A 13,227-nucleotide genomic window follows, 5' to 3' on the forward strand; every position below is an offset into this window, starting at 1 on the left:
GCGGTTATGTTGGCTTTCTAAACTGGAGTAAAGGGCTTTTTCAGCTTTTCATCTCATCAGATCTGCACCAAGTAGGGCAAGATTATCTTTGATTTATTAAATCATATTTTGAGATCTGTGATTGGTTTTTACTTGTTTGCACAAAATTCCAAAAATTGTGGGACATAAATCCAGGTTGAATTAAGTCTAGAAACTTTAGCCTTTTATCTTTTTTAACAATTCTTATTCCGATTCCGAATGGTTCAAGACCACATAAGAACCAGAGAAACAAAGTAATACTTTTGATATTTGACATAATTAACAAAAACATTTTATGCAAAATCCAACTCTGAACAACCTTGAGGAACTGCTTCACATATTTATTGTAACAAGATCGTAAGTTATGAGATTCAGACTTTATCCAGCGAGTCAGCAAATAATTTCCTTACTATTTAATTCTTGTTTTATAGCTGACAATCTGGGTTTCCCCACAGAAACAGCTGAGAGTTCATTTAACTGATTTGGCTTGGCCATATTCTCATCAACTAGAGCACTGCTTGTACTGGATTAATATCTCAACAACTCTTGTGCACTTCTCCTTTTTCAGCATTTTAGATTTGAGTACTTTTCACATTTTTATTAGCAACTGAATGTATGACGACAAAGACGTTCCAGATATTTAGTCGAGAACAACAAGGGATTTTATTCAAATCCTATTTTATAATTATGAAAGTTCACTGCATAGATGGATGATTTATAGGCAACATTTTCTACTTTTGCTATTTTTTTCGCAACCCTAAGAATAAACATCAACTATTTTCTGCTACAATTACATACACACACAACAAACTTCAAGTATTTCTCCACTTTACTAATCAGTTTAATGATTTTTTTTTCCACTTTCAAGAGAAAAACGAATCCAAAAGACCCGGTTTGCATCTCAACAAGTTTGTCCCCATACTCTATGCACAGTTTGGTGGTTTACTCCTGCCAAAATGGGATGTGTTGCTAATTGAGATTACTCATTAGGTAAAATGTAATTTACAACAAGCCACTTCCGTCTGACCTTTTTATAGCTCCGGCCTTGTTGCAGAGATTGGCTGGATTCAATCTGTTGCATGTGACTCAATTAATCTGCATGGCATCAAGGCCTGCTTAGACATCAAAAGCTCCAGATTTTCCTGTAAAAACCGGCTGAAGGGGGAAAAAATGTATTAATAAAATGCACCAACATGTGCACCACAAACCCCAGAAGAAGAAAAAAGGAAATTTTTATTAGTGCCTCTGAATTTTCAGTCTGTGAATCACTGAATGAATCACAGTGGTGGATAGATTTACAGAGGAAGAAGAGAGGCGGTGATTTTGTCAGAGTGGGAGCTGTTCAAAGAAAAGGGCTGGAAGGAGAGAGAGATATCAAGCATAGAAAGGAAGAGGAGGAGACAGAGAGACAAAAATCACAAGGATAGCTAGAAATAATGAGAGGGCAGGCAGGAAGCAAGAATAACAGGCAGGCGAGGAGGCGAGAGGAGAGGAGATGGCGCCAAGTTTGCGGGTAAAGGTCCAGGTGGCAGAGCAAGAGAGGAACAGAGACGAAAGGATCTCAACTCTGCTCTGCCTGGGCAGCAATCACAGAAACAGGAAGCCCTGCCCTGCCCTGGCAAGCAGCAACCAGAGCACACAGGCAGAGGCAGTGTGTGCACACACACTCACACAAAGGCACACCAGACCACGGCGTCACGTCAAGACCCGGGGAGATGATTCAAGAGCTGCTGAAGGAAGACCTTTTGTGCTGAGCTCTACAACAACAAGCACCGCTTGTAAAAACGTCTCCTGTTGCATTTGTTCACTGTGATAATAAAGACAACGTGGCAGGATTATTATATGAAAACATCAAATCGACCGCTTCCTCCTCCACAGGCCAGAAAAACATCTTGGATGAAAACCCAGCAAAAACCCTACAAGATTCATGAATATTTAGAAGAACATGTTTGGGGTTTTTTTTGTTTGTTTTTTTTAAAGCAAACACAGATGGACCAGTTGTTTCATGCTCCATCTAAAGGAGACGCCTGCAAAGACGGAAACTCATTCAAAAATAACACAGCAAAGCAAGTCTACTGCTCTGTTTTCATGCAAAAAACCAAACCTGATCAGCTCATTTTACACCTATGAAGCTAATGAGTTCTGAGCTACGCTAACTGCTGCTAAAGTTACACACTAAAAGCAGAGATGCTCTTGAAGATTTTCAATAAAGTTGCACTCACAGCTCTCCTTTAGTTTTAGTGTCCTGGTCACAACAGGTGGGTGATATGGAGAATCATTTTGTGGTACTTGTATAACAGAAAAGCTTATAAATGACAAAAAAAAATCTATTACTTACTTTTTTTCATTAACTGTATGGATTTGAGTGCATGGCACAGCTTTAAAACACAAATTCTGTTCTTGAAAAACATTCAAATTTGAAATGTGCTTCTTCAGGATGCCACTTACTTAAAAAAAAGTGTAATTTATGTTTTGAAATTTACTGGTATTCATTGACAGTTTCGTGGAACAAGCAGTGGAGAAAACAAGTTTTATTTCTTGTTTTTCTTTTTTTACCATTAATAACTGAAATTTTACAAGACAATGACATAAATCAAAGTTCTTCTGATAGATGTATTATGTGCAAGGATAGTATGAATGAAATATAAAAAAATACTAAAACCCAGCTATAAGCACAATGTTTCATGTGTTGAAATTTCCATTATGACTGTGATTTAATATATTATGTAGCCTTTAATGTGGTGAGTTGCATGTTTTCCCCAAAGCATGCATGCTAGTTACATTGGCCACTCTATTTTGCCCTTAACTTCAATTGTGTGAAACATGGCTGTTTGTGTTGCTCTGTGACAAACTGGTGACCTCTTCTCTCACCCATTGACCCCATGGGACCCTGCAAAGGTAAAGCAGGCAGAGAGATTTTGTGGATGAAAAAAAAAAGTTTGCAAAGTGTGGCCAGTATTCAATCTTTTGATTGATTGAGTACAGGAAGCTATTATGGATTATTTTTGCTTGTTTGTTTTAGCCGATAAAAATTTACAGTTTAATCACCTCAACTTAACAGATCAACAATACTTTAGTTGACGCGATGCTTCCTAGTTAGAATATTAAAAAGCTAGATTATAATAAACAGCCGCACGCAATACATCCTGTAAAATAGACTTTATGAAATACAATTAAAACTGAAAACACTGAGCCCATCAGACCATGTCAGTTCAGTTGAGGACTTTTGCAAAATTAATTTTTTGTAAAATTTGAAGATGGAGTCGACCGACGCCTCTCACCCAATTGAAATAGGCACCAGACCTCATTTTGCTGATTTTTTTAATGGTCATTGGTGGAGATTTTTATATTTATTCTGTAAACTTAAACTTCAAGTCCCCTTAGATTTAATTCCTGGCTGTAAAACTGTCCTCGAGTCAAACAAAACATAATTTCATTCCACGTTCACTGTAAGTGGATGTTGGAATGACAATAAAAGTCAAAGTTATTTTGCAAATCTGCCAATCCAAAACCCTGGAGATTATTGCAAACAATGTTAAAACATGACAAAGTTATCAGAGCCAAAAATGATTAAATTCATGTTGAGGTTAAGAACTGGATTGAAGAGGTTTTTCTTCGTTGGTTTTAGGATGATGTACCTGAGCTAAACTGGTTACTTATCAACATCCCAATATGTGCTATCCTAAACTTTTAAATGACACATTCTGACAAAGGTTAAAGTAGATCAGTTGGTGATCTACTTGGATTTGGACCTCAAAGAGTGAAAGAAAAAGTCTGACTGTGTGATGTTTTGTCAACACAAACTTGAAGTTCGTCCCTTTTTTCTAATGCACAATACAAAGTTGTTGCAACACCGCAATGTGTTGAAAATATCAATCCGTTCAAATCTCTAAAAGGAGTTTGTTCACATGTGAAACATGTTGATCTTGTTAGTTTTGAATAATTTGTTTGGCTCCTAGGAAAAAATAAAAAATCACCAAAATTTCAGGATGAATGCACAGAGTCACAGCAGAGGTCCTCAAGTTCAGTCCTACTGTCTAGGTATCCCTTCTGCAACAAAATGGCCGAATCAAATGGCCGACTTCCCTTATCAGCAGTCATTCATTGAGCTGCAAAGCCTTGGTAACCAACCATTTATCTGATTCAGGTAGGAGAGTCATGACAAAAATTTTCCTGGATGGTAAATCGTCCTAGAAATTACAGCGATAAACAATAATATTGTTTTGACTTCATTTTCAAGTAACATAATGGCATAATAATGCAAGTACACCCTTTCAAGGATCAATAAACTTTAATTCCTAATGAACATTTAACACTGGCACTGGTAGATATTTTATATATCTTTCACTCTCTATATATATATGAAAACAAAACACCTAAAATAAAAAAGATGCTGAAGTCTCTGAACAAAACTGCCTTTCAAAAAAGGGGCTTGTTGAGACCAATTTGCTAAAAAAAGAGACAGACATGAGGAAAATCAATCTTCCAAATGGAAATTATTGAGCTTGTTTTAATTTATTATGCAATTAATTGATTTATTGATTACTGTGACAGGCTTAGATTCAGGCGTTATGGGGAAGAGTGGTAATTCTCCACAACGTGAGCTTAATTAAGCCAATAACTGCACCACTATTGAGTTATGACATTTAATAGTTTAGAGGCTCAAAAATATAAATATTTAATTATCGGTCAGTTTTTTATTATCAGTGCCAATTTATTCATAAAACATTTAAAATCAAGAAAAATTACCCGAAGCTTGAATACAACCATTCTAAAAACGATCTTAAACTATTAAGTAACTAATAAACGTTGGAGAAACAATAGGGTCCTATCAGGTTGTCCTCACAATCCAGTATTATTCGAATCTTTTCTCAGAAGAAAAATGCCAGGAATCCTCTCCACAACAGCCACTATTCAGCATTGTTTTGTCAGGCTGAGAAGCCGGGTCTCACTGGTAGCCAACACACCAGTTAACACGAACTGACATGAGGTGACCTTTCTCCTCGTCCCTTTCACTTCATGTTTTATACTTGAGTGGAAAACGCTGCTGTGCAACAAACAAAAGTGGAACAACCTGACATTAGCTGCACGCGGCTAAGTGTTTTCTTTTACAAATCGTTGGCTGATTGATTGGCTGCATGAAAGTGGAGGGCGACGGATAAAAGACCTGCAGTTGCTGCAGGCTCGGGATGGGGCCCTGACGCTCCGGGTTCCTGTTTGCGTGAAGTGAGATGTGAAAGAGCTTTGATGGCAAACAGAGCAGAAAGCGAGACAAGCGCACCTTACATAATTGAAGAACATATTGTAAGGGAGGAAGCAGCGCTGAAACATGAGATAACTTCGGGCCTGAGTTCCCACAACCCGAGGAAGGCATCAGCTGATTAAGGCCGCAACGAGAGCTTCTGCCCGTTTCGCATCGAAAGCTTGCAGTTGATGCATTTGATCTTAAAGAGATGTTTGTGGAAACCCACTTCTAAAACCTAATGACATAATAAACTTCTAACACCTGGTTGAAAAAGAAATCCCCTCAGAAAGCTTCAATCCTTTGTTTTGCACTCACAGCAGGGGCCTTCAACACCACACCAAAGAGTAGAAAACCCGCTCTTCTTAAAAAGGAGCTCAACACCTGATAGTCTGGTGGGCTCAGTTGGATTGGGGACCAAAGTAGCAACATTTGTTACATTTTCAGTTGGTGTGGTTCGCTTTCACACTGCACTGTCAAATGATCCAAAATGTTCCTCCCCTCGCCTGTGGTGGCGCTGCACCAAGAACGGCTGGAGGAAATTACATGAAAACCTCTGAAGAAGACTCAAAGTGCTACTGACTTCTTCACAAAATGTAATAAAAAATGAAGTACTCCCATTTTAGCGATTGTAGGATTTTTCTTTTGTCTTTGGTAAGAGAGCACAAGCCATTTCTCCTGCTAGCGCTAGACTTGTGCGTTTGTTTTGGTGGTATTCACCCAGAATGCCCTGTTTCAACTCCTGCCTTTGGAGTCGAGCCAGAGTTCAATTGCACATTCACACCTCCTCAAATGAAACGGACTTTGTAGGGAAACAGACTAGAGTTTGCCTACTAAACAGCGCTGGTGTGAATAGCCATTTTGCCCACTTTTCTATATTTCACACATAATATAAAGTAAGAAAATATGATTAAATGAGTAAAATATATAATATCTACCAGCAGTATGTCACTTAATATGGGTCAACAGGTCCAGACAGAAAAAGATTTGAGCATTTTTTAACTATTCATCTCCCTAATGCTTGCAAACAATGAAAAATAACCAGCAGTTTTAGCACATAGGTACAAAATTAAAGTAGGAAGCAGAGAAATGGCAACACATTGGTACGTAACGAGGGGTACGAATCGCAGAACGGCCAAATAAACCCCGAGTCTTTGTGCTCCACCTCTTGTTTATTGTTGCATGCATAGACAAAATACTGCCAAGTACACAGAGCTTTTGTTTTGGCTAAAATATTCTCTTGCTCTCTACTGCATTCCCACAGCAATAACACAATGCAGCTATTCTTAAGACACACAGAAATAAAGTCAGGGCCACTTTCTGGCCGTTTCCTGTGGCGTGGGAAAAAGACGGAGGCGAAACCGCTTGTAAAGGTAGCAGCAAAACTAGGGAGCTGGTTCTGTGATAATGAATTATTTATAATACACTGCATGCCATGTAATATCATGCAGAGAGAGATGCTGACATGTGTAGGATGCCCTAAAGTCACATAATGACATGGAAAAGCTGAATTGATAGAGCTTTTAGATAAGAGGAGGTGAAAAAATACCTCTGGCCCTCAGAGCTGTCAAAGCACAATAACTCATAGTAATATGTGGTTTATTACTTAGCAATATAAAAGTGACAGGGGAAAATTTGTTTTAAAAAACTCAGCATACGAGTCAAAATTCATATTATGACTAAATGCTGGGAAAGTTGCTATTTATTTCCTGTTTTTGCTCACATTTCTAAACTACCTCTCTCAGGATGAGTAAAAGAAGCTAAGCTAGTTCACCGATAACATAGATGTTAACTGCAATTCACCTACGGTAATTTAAACACCAAAAGGGGGGATACAGTGGCAATGATTGGGTTTTTCATTCATGACCTTCACATATCAGAGCAGAATCTTCACTTCCTGTTTTGAAGTATCTTTAAAAACACCCATGTGTTCCCAGCAGCCTTCAGCTGCAGCATCATTAGAGACGAACACGATCAAATCCTGCAAAGTAGCGCAAAGGTTGCTGAATGAAAATGTTTTCATGGTTTCTGCTTTTGCATCTTTGTCATTCCCAACTCCAATGCAAAGCTCTGCAGGCCCTTGGATTCACCGAAACATTTTTTGGTGCATTTTAAGCATTTTTCTCTGCGACTCAAACTCACCTCAACCCCTTACTGGAAATCCTTGAAGCCCAGGCTACGTTTCTGAGAAACCAACAACAACAACTCATCATTCATGACTCCACTGAGTCAAATCTCACAATTTCAGCCAATTCAAATGTTTGAGCGCAACAAGCATCTCTGTTATGACTTTATGAATGAGTCACCCTCCCACCGCGCCCCTGCTTGTAATGCGCTTCTGATTCATTGTGATTTGTGAAATTCATGGTAACTCAAAATCTTCAACGCTGTCTTCTGTGTGTGTGTGTGTGTGTGTGCGTTAGCGTGACTGTGTGAAGGGATTTGGTTGAGAGATAATTGACTCCTTCAGTCACTCTGATCTGCTGTGAATCATCTGCAGCCATCTGACTTCCTGGAAGGCTATTTCAGGAGTTATAAACTTTTCCACATTGGGACTAATGAGGAGCCACTTCGAGTTCTAGCGTTCGCTCTTACAAAATACCCAATAACCCAAGATTTCTGCTTTTCTGCATCAGTAGCATATTCTTCATTTGAGTAAATGCTAACATGATGCAAACGGGGTATTTTCGCATGAGAATGAGATCCTACTTTCACTTCAGCTCAGGCTCGACTCCCATTTCTGCTAAATATACACACCACAGTAGGTATTCGATGTGTGTGTAAGCACCAGTGAGAAAATTATTTTCACTGTTGTCACTTTTCTATTTATCTGATTTCGGGTTTCGCTAATAAAACATAAACTACACAGGGATTTCCACTAAAACGATCTTGTTTGAAAAGTGACTGAAACTTTGAACTGATGATCAAACTAACTGATTAAAAGTCATAAGACTGTTTCAGCCTGGGGACTGGACAGATCCGTTGAAGCACACAGCTTTCTCTTCACAAGTCTGATTGCAAACCTGAGGAGGAAACCTGCAGTCTACAGGCACGTTCACATTTTTTTTTAGCAACAACCTCGCAGTGCTGCAGATAAATCGAACCTATAATCAACATTCAAAAAACAACAAAAAACAAATTTGCTCTGAAGTAAACACGAGCAAGTACAGCGACTTTAAATAACACTTATTGTAAAGCACACTCAGGGACACTGCAGGCCTTAAAAGCTCATATTAATGGCATTAACAGCAAAGTAAGCCAGATACTATAAATACACACTTACTGCAAAAAAACCAAACATTTTGTCACCAGACAAAAAAAGCCACATTTTCACTTCTTCGCATACATCTGGGTTTTATTTTATATTTTCTCTTGACAGAATCTGACCTGTCTTTGACTGCCAAGTTATCCCCAGAATTAGCTCCAATCCTTCTCATTTCACTCTTTTCACGCTCACATCCTCTCCCTGCGAGGCCACAGTGGGTCAGATCTTTCTCGTGGTCTCACCAGTGGATTTCTTAGAACCCCCCGAGGGAAACGGAAGAGCTGATGTCTGCGATAACATCTCAGCTAGAGACATGGAACCATGACATTGCCTGATCTGCAGCTGATACTCGGGGTTACAGAGTGTGACACATTTTCTAGTTTGTGTTTCTGCAATGCCTGTTTTGCATGACTACAAGCAGGGAGGACAAGCTGCAGGAGGCTCGAATTGACAAAAATAAAATAAAAAAATAGTTTAATTTCCAAGAAGACGCTTTTATTTTTCCTTTCAAGGAGATTTATTTTCAGTGCACAAACCGGCCAACCAAATAATCTTGTCAATTTGCAGAAAACCTTGTTATAACCCCACTGATCAAGTGTCATGCCACCATCTGGGGGAGAATCCCAGGATATTCATAGCAGGAAAAATGTACAACAGAGTTAATCTAATGTGCCACAAGATTCAGGGAAGAAAATTCAACTTCATCAAAATGTAGTGATTCAGTTGGGTTTTACTGTATGGTTGGCATGAGGATCAACTCAGCAAACTTCAAGAGAACACTTAAAGAGCAACAAACACAATTAATTTATGACTAGGAGTCCAAAGTAAGAGTCTGAAAGCTTGAAAAAAAAAATTACAGAGATTTTGTCTAGACCTGTCTTTTTCCAAAGAGAAATCTGCGGGCGAGTAAAACCCTGGAAAGCATGTTAGCAGACGTTACTTCCTCACCCTGGGGCACGTCTGTCTCTCTTTTGTGTTCAGTGACTCAAGGTGGGACAGGGATTGTATCCAACTGACTACATCTTGCAGGAACTTAAACCTCAGTTGGGTTCTGGTATTACTATAAACTCGAAAAGTGTTTCAAAACATATGGATTGGTTAAAATCTAGAAAGGAAGTCAATATGACGTGACAGAACGCTAGTTTTACATTGTGTTTGATGTGTAGGTTACAGCCAGCATTACTGTTTCTAAGCAATTGACAAGATGATTGCTAAATATAAAAATCTGACTAGAATGAAGTGTTTTTTGGTGAATACTTGCATCATGTTATGCTCACCTTAATGCATCAGGGACGAGAACAAGGCGAGCTGACTGCGTTATGAATATTTAGACATTTTTACTTTCTTTTTTAAACTCCGTGAGAACATGCTTTTCCTACAACTATTTACGACAGACTTTTAAAACACCAGCTTGTGGCCATTTTGCAGGAGGAAGAGGTATCAGATGCAACATGCATACGTGCATTCACAGTCTTCACAGCAAAAAACTCTTAAGCTGCAGTATTCCTTTTGCAGCAAAAAGTGTGGATAGAAAGGTATCAACAATCTAGCTTGATCTTGTTTCAGGAAAACGTTTTGCACATCAGTTTATGCATGTCAGCAATTAATAATTGTAGTTATTTCCACTAAATTTTAACAATCAACCTGTTATTTGTAATATCTAATGCATCTAGTGCAACTGCTGTTTAAAGTGGTGCTTGCATGCAACTGAATAAGATTTGAAAGCCTGACTTTTGATTAGACATGGGCAGGTGTGAGATTCTCACAGTGTGATAACATTAGCGCTGCTTCACAGCATTTAAACAAAAATATTAAGCAACAAAGAATAATATGATCCAATTAAAACAGAAAAACAATTATTCTGACTGCTGTTAAAATAATGGACTATACTGACTACTACAGTGATAATGATGTTTAGAGGATTTATTTATTGATTTGGAGCAAATGTTTAGAATAGGAATGCATCACACTGTTTCCCCCAGTGCATTATAAGCCTGGCGGGCCACCACGCTTTACTTGAGCCCCCACCAGGCTTAGCATTGCTTATTTATTAAATGTTTGCATTTTTTTAAGACTATAGTTGGTGTTCAGATATTAATCTTCCAATAACACATAATCAAGTGATATTTTCCAATTTCCTGCAAACTTTAAACACTTTTTAGCTCAAAAACACGGCGGGCAGGTGGATGAATGACTGCCGAGCGACCCAACCACCAGGCTTAGCATGATTTCTGGGGGAAAACCTTGCACCAGTATGAAAATTTGGACTGATATCAACATCCAATATTAATATTGCATTTGTAGCCCTATACAATGCATTACTGTCACTGTCTCATGACCAAACAGCAATAAGATGGAGATAAACTTTGGCTACTAATATCAGCCCAGTTTTACATATTGAACTAATGTCGATATGTTAAAAAATTATACAGATACCAATCTTGAACCCATAAGCATAATATATTGTGCATCCCTAGTTTAGGATAAATCTCCACTATATTTATTTGAGTTATTTAACTTTGACAGATCTTTATACAACAGTTATCTGTAATTAGCTGATTTGCTAGCTTTACCTGCGACTGCTTGTCGCTAACTGTTTTCTGACTTCTGTTTTCAAACAGCATTAATAAGAGGAATGTGTGGCGTCTCTTTAATTTCACCACACCACAACTATCTGAGACAAGTGTAGTAGAGTTCTTTCAGGCAGCTAACAAGCAGTGAGCAGCAAACGGTCAGGAAGGGGCAATTCGGCGTTACAGTAGGCTCCATACAACTAAAGAAAACTGCCAGTCTATCTTATTAAAAGTAAACTTACAATTACTTTAGTAACAATTTTGCAGTAAGCTTTCGATCCTGCAAGTAGCACAGCAAAGATGTGTCTCAGTAAAGATGCACGATTGTTAATTTAGACTCTTTAAAGCCAAGAATTGGACTTTGATTTAATGCAGCCATAAAACATAACACTAAGCCTACCAGAAACAAGAAAGCAAACGACCTGACCTAAATCTGAACCTTGGAATAGGCCAGTGAAAATGCCAGGAGTCTAAAACTGAACGTGCTCATGACAAATATAGACAAACTGAGCCAGGAGACACACATGGACACAAACAGCACTGCTTTGGTTGGCCGGACATTCAGCAGCGGCTCATAAAACTAAATGTCTGCTTCCTCAAATGATCCTGCAAGAACAAAAAAATTCTAATTGCAACCATTTTAATATACAAATAATGAGGGGAACAAATAGGTGGACATGCACGATGCGTGACACGACTTCAGAGTTGAGTCATCACCATGGTGACCGGAGACAATTCTGTGCCAAATTTGAGTAAAAATAAAAATAAAACACTGACAGGCAGCACATGTTTCCAAAGTAGAGAGTTTAGCTACTAGTTGACGTTTTTTTTTTCTTTCCTGACAGACTAACGATGCAATGAAAGACCAGGAGTTTTAACATGATGTCTATCTTAAATATATATATACTTATTTTAATTTATGTGCAAAAACATCTGCGTAACACCAGTGACGTGCAGAGGGAGACCCTTTAAACTCCACGCCACCACATTTCTGCACTATGTTTGCTCAGAAAAGAAGTAAAATGTTTTCAACTTCGCCACTTCAACAACCGCAGCCGGTTATTTTGGACTTCAGAAACCTGAAAAGTTCGTCATGTAGCAGCAGCTTTAGGAGAGAAAAGGTGGGTACCGGTCGAAAAGGTACTGCGATGCGTACTCACGTTCTCCGTTATCTCGGACGGGCACCCACCGCAGCACGACGACTAACCACCAAGTTGGACTTCGCATAACGGAAATGTGCAGAGAGGCATCTAAAGTAGCATCTAAGCGCCGAGCAGGAGCAGAACAAAGTGGACTTCAGAGGGAAAGGTTCGCGTGGAAAAGCCCCTCGCTTTCTCTCTCATTGTGTCAGCATGCAACTGGCCTTCCACGACAAAAAAGAGGAAAAGAAAACTTTCAGCTACGAACTTGATGTTCATTTCCGCCGTGTAAAAAAAAAAATGCCGCGGTCCAAGCGAGTGTGAAGCAGCTGTCAAGATGGCCGGCGTACAGCCTATTACTTCCGGTTATTGTACTTTCAAAATAAAAGGATATATTTTATTTGGTCGCTTAAAGAAAATATTTGGACTTTCATCTCTGATTTCTAACCTCTTCTATCAGGAATGTCACATTAATCTCAGAATTCGTAATTTATTCTCTGATTTTTTTTTAGTTTAATTTTAAAATTCAGATCCCCCCCCCCCCCCCCCCCCCCCGAATTCTTATAATATTATCAAAATTCTGACTGTTTCTCAAAATATTTATGTTAATCTCATAAGTTTCTTTAGGATTCTGACATTAATGCAAATGGCCTTATAGGAGCAACCAGTTTCAGTGACAGAGATGAGAGTTGCGCAGGAGGACAACACACTTCCTGGAGAAACATGTTGGGTTGAAGGCCGGTATCCTCTACAAAGAGAAAAGGCATAAAAGGGTTTTATAAACCTAATTTCTGCTGAATGTTGAATCTAAATGTCAGTGCTTGAAGTTTTTTTTTCAACCATGATTAGAGAACCGTTTCAAATGTTTTGTACTTCTTGGTTCCAGGTTGGACATATATCATACTTTGAAACTTCTGAAGTTTCTTTAAAATCCAATATGGCGTACACATTGAAAAAAGTTAGTGATAGTTATTAAACTCTTCCAAAACA

The 13,227-nt window shown here is 38.6% G+C and overlaps 1 protein-coding gene across 1 annotated transcript in view; it reads right to left on the reverse strand.

The window, feature by feature from the left end:
* The window catches only part of sh2b3 (SH2B adaptor protein 3), a 59,683-nt gene extending 47,124 nt beyond the window's left edge, over positions 1-12,559 (reverse strand). Inside the window, exon 1 of the mRNA XM_005795055.2 lies at positions 12,259-12,559. The gene's annotated coding sequence lies outside the window, so the exon portion shown is untranslated. The remainder of the gene's footprint in view (positions 1-12,258) is intronic.
* Positions 12,560-13,227: the final 668 nt, after the last annotated feature.

This window comes from Xiphophorus maculatus, chromosome 12, assembly GCF_002775205.1.
Source record: "Xiphophorus maculatus strain JP 163 A chromosome 12, X_maculatus-5.0-male, whole genome shotgun sequence".
Taxonomy (NCBI): domain Eukaryota; kingdom Metazoa; phylum Chordata; class Actinopteri; order Cyprinodontiformes; family Poeciliidae; genus Xiphophorus; species Xiphophorus maculatus.